The 3,766-nt window shown below is 40.7% G+C and overlaps 1 pseudogene; it reads right to left on the reverse strand.

The window, feature by feature from the left end:
* Window positions 1-2,343: 2,343 nt before the first annotated feature.
* On the reverse strand, window positions 2,344-2,861 carry LOC118356836 (annotated as a pseudogene).
* Window positions 2,862-3,766: the final 905 nt, after the last annotated feature.

Here is a 3,766-nt window from a genome sequence, read left to right on the forward strand (position 1 = left end):
CAGGGAGGTCTGCAGAGGGAGAGGGAGAAGCAGGCTTCCCACTGAGCAGGGAGCCCAATGTGGGGCTCGATCCTAGGACCCTGGGATCATGACCTGAGCTGAAGGCAGACGCTTAACGACTGAGCCACCTAGGTGCCCTGAAAACTGCCTTTTTAATAAGCACCCCAGATTTTATTGATGTGAGTGGTCTGAGAACACATTTTGAGACACATTTTTGAGAAAGCTGCTATGCATGGACAAGAACAATCTAGACAAGCTCCTCTGGGGCTGATCTGGTTTCTGCTTTTTGCAAAAGCATCATCATCACATCATGTGCTTTATATTTGGGACACTCATGCACTAGTTATACTAGCATAAGTCCCACTTACCTACTTTGAAATCATTATATAACAACTGATTTTTAGAAAACAGGATTTCTCAGTGCCTAAGGAGAGAGTCTGGGCCCTACCTAGTTAAGCATAACCAGGGCAATCCCACAGTGGGATTCTGGTGTTGGTCTCCTGTTAGTCCATAACCCTTTGACATATGTTGCTTCGGTGATGTTTCATGCTTTCAGAGTATGCTGTGAAGTAAGAAGCTTTGTTCCACTTTGAAACAGGTGTTTGCCAAGAGAAATGTGTCTTTTGAAATCAGGTACATTTTTCTTGGGTGTTAGAATACATCATTGTAGCAAATGATTATAGAAATGCTATGGTAATCTTTGGGCTATTTTAAAATGTCATACCATATGATTTTTGAATCATAAAAACTTACAAGTGATACCAGTTCAAATTGAATATTGTATGACTAAAGTACTTAACGTATTCTGAAGCCCACGGGGATTTTTTTTCATGTCTCTAAGGGGAAAATGTGGGAAAATTGAAGGCATGAGATAGCATAAGAGACTCTAGGTTGTTTATCATAAAAAGCTTCTGGGTTTTAAATGGAATTTCAAAATATGATTGTTCCAACCTGAAAAAGAACTTAGAAAACAACAAAGGCAAACTTATTTCCAAAGTTTAATTCGTGTTTTTACATCTAATGCTTCCTGCATGCTTGTTCTAATGCCCCTGTATTCTTTACCCCTATGTTTAATGCTGGCCTTGGGTCCTTAAAAAGCTTTTTTTCTGCTTTAAGTCTTCTCTTCTTAGCCTTGGCAAGACTTGTTTTTGTGTTTTTTATTTTTTATAGTTTAAATCTCTGGACCATGAAGAAAGTTAGATTCTGGAAACTTGCTTATTTTTCTTGATTTTCCCCTTGGAGATTCACATTATCAGCCATTACACTTTTTCCAATCAAGTTTTCAGAAGCCTCTAATGATTTTAGATCTGATTTAACTCCTAATTGCTCCACATACTATTAAAGGAAATCATCATTTATTTTCTATAATTAATTAGACTTGTATACGAGGTACGGTTTTTAAGAGTGTCCCTGCTGTAAAGTTTTTTTTTTATTTCCCAGCCTCCAGTCTAAAATACTTCTCCTTATCCATATAGTTTCAGCCCAGAGCTCCTCTTTCTTGGAGCCTTTCCTGAGAATCTCCTGCCTTCTTTGGTGTTCTTTGTCTTATTTTTCAGTCTCTAGTCCTGCAATTACCCTATGGTAATGGGAATGCTGACCTGTCTATCTCCACATTAGACAGCGCGTAGCAGGTAGGGAAATTATTTTGAAATCCATAGTGCCTAGTGGATTAAATAAAATGCAAATAAAATGCCAAAAAATATGTGAAGAAATATATCTTTGTATATTAGATGCAAACTCATGTGTTCTGATCCACATAAACATTTAAATTTTTATTTTGGACAAGCACATTTGAACAAAGAAAGCTTCTCTTCAAATGTAAGAGGTTATACATTTGTTTAAGAAATGTATTGCCAAAGCCTTTATTCAAGTATAGTTGCTTCTGGTATCCTAGAACATGGTTTCTCAACCTTGGTACTGTTGACAATTTGGGCCAGATAATTCTGTGTTGGGGTAGGGGGCAGGCTGTCCAGTGCATCCTAAACTATTCGGCAATATCCGTGGCCTCTACCCACTAGAATCTAATAGCATCCCTAAGCTCAGTTATGACAACCAAATATGTCTTTAGACATTGCCAAATCCACTCTGGAAGTAAAATTGCCCTTGGTTGAGATATACTACCCTAGAATGATAACTTTACCAACTTTAGGTCAATTGGTCAGTATCTGAAAGAGTCTGACCATCATTAAAAATGTAATACTATTAACTCTGTGAAGCATTTCAGTTTTAAATTTTAATTGCCCTTTTATACTTCCAATTAGCTCACAATGTAAACTTGCAATTTATCTTTTTTTTTTTTTCTGGTTGTCAAATGATCCTTTATTGAAACATTTTCCTTTGTAGTTAACTAGCCGGGCATTCCAGCGCACCACTGTTGATGTCATCTATGATGTCATGAGGGTGGTGGCCATCTACATTGCAGCCCACAGACTGGGCAGTCCCCAGGATCTCTTTAATGGTCCCAGAGAGTTCTCTTGCTAAAGATCGGTGTCGCATCTGTCGGGCAATATTGACAATCTCATCAAAAGTGATATTTCCACTGTGCTTAATGTTTTTCTGCTTCTATCTGTCTGTTGGTGGTTCCTTGAGGGCTTTGATAATCAGGGCAGGGGCAGAAGGTACCACTTCAATCTGGGCCTGTCTGTTCTGAATGGTCAGTTTCACCGTAATCCTTAGACCCTTCCAATCACCGGTTGCCTTGGCGATGTCATCACCAACCTTTTTTGGAGACAGACCCAGCGGGCCTATCTTCGGGGCCAGGGCAGACGTGGCACCGACTTCGCCACCGGTGCACCTCAGGTACACGACTTTGATCTCGTTGGGGTCGAACTTAGGCCGCATGGCGGAGGTGGCTGGTGTCGGATGAACCGGGATTCGGGACGACCGAAGAAAGTTGCACCTTTGCCTCCCCGAGCTGAAAGCCAAAAGCACAATTTATCTTTAATACTTACCTTAAATCTTTTTAAACCAGTCTTCCAACATGTATTTCAATTATACATATTGTTGTAGTTGTCTATTGCTTCTTAAACAAACCACTTCAAAACTTTATGGCATAACACAAAAACCATTTTGTTATATACGTGATTTTGTGAGTCAGGGATTTGAACAGGGTATAGTAGTAGTGGCTGTAGTAGTAGTGGCTGGAGATGTTTAGGACAGCTCAGTTGGGCCATATGTATGGGACCTTTGTTCTGCCCATTGGTTGAGTTTCTCCACTTTTCTCCATGTTGTCCAAGATGCCTCCTTAGCTTATGTGGCTGGTGTATATGGACCAGGGTGGCTAGAAGTGTGGGGCTGGCTGGACATCTACCTCTCCGTGAAACCAGCTGTGCTTCCTTACAGCATGGCAGGCTTAGGATAGTCAGACTTTTTGCACTGTCCCCAGAGCAGGCAGTGTCCCCAGACCTGGACAGAGGTCAAGGACCTAGCATAGCAGGGACACCCTGGGTTATAAGGCTTATGACCTAGTCTTAAAGGTCCTGGGATGCCACTTTTGTTGTATTTTATTATTTGAGGAATTCATTAAGTCCAGCCCAGATTCAAAGTGGGGGGAGTAGAGGTGGGAGGGAAATAGACATTATTTCTCTTGAGGGGAATGAAATATATATATGGGAAGGGAAGAAATTGATGGTGGCCATCTTGCAAACAAGTGACCAAATCTGCCCAGGTTTGGGGCAGCTCAATTTCTGAAAATGGACAACAGAAGACAAATAATCCATTCAGATTCCTAGGATATTCCTTCACTTAGGACAACCGCTTTCTTTCC

The sequence above is a fragment of the Zalophus californianus genome, chromosome 3 (genome assembly GCF_009762305.2).
Source record: "Zalophus californianus isolate mZalCal1 chromosome 3, mZalCal1.pri.v2, whole genome shotgun sequence".
In the NCBI taxonomy this organism is placed as follows: domain Eukaryota; kingdom Metazoa; phylum Chordata; class Mammalia; order Carnivora; family Otariidae; genus Zalophus; species Zalophus californianus.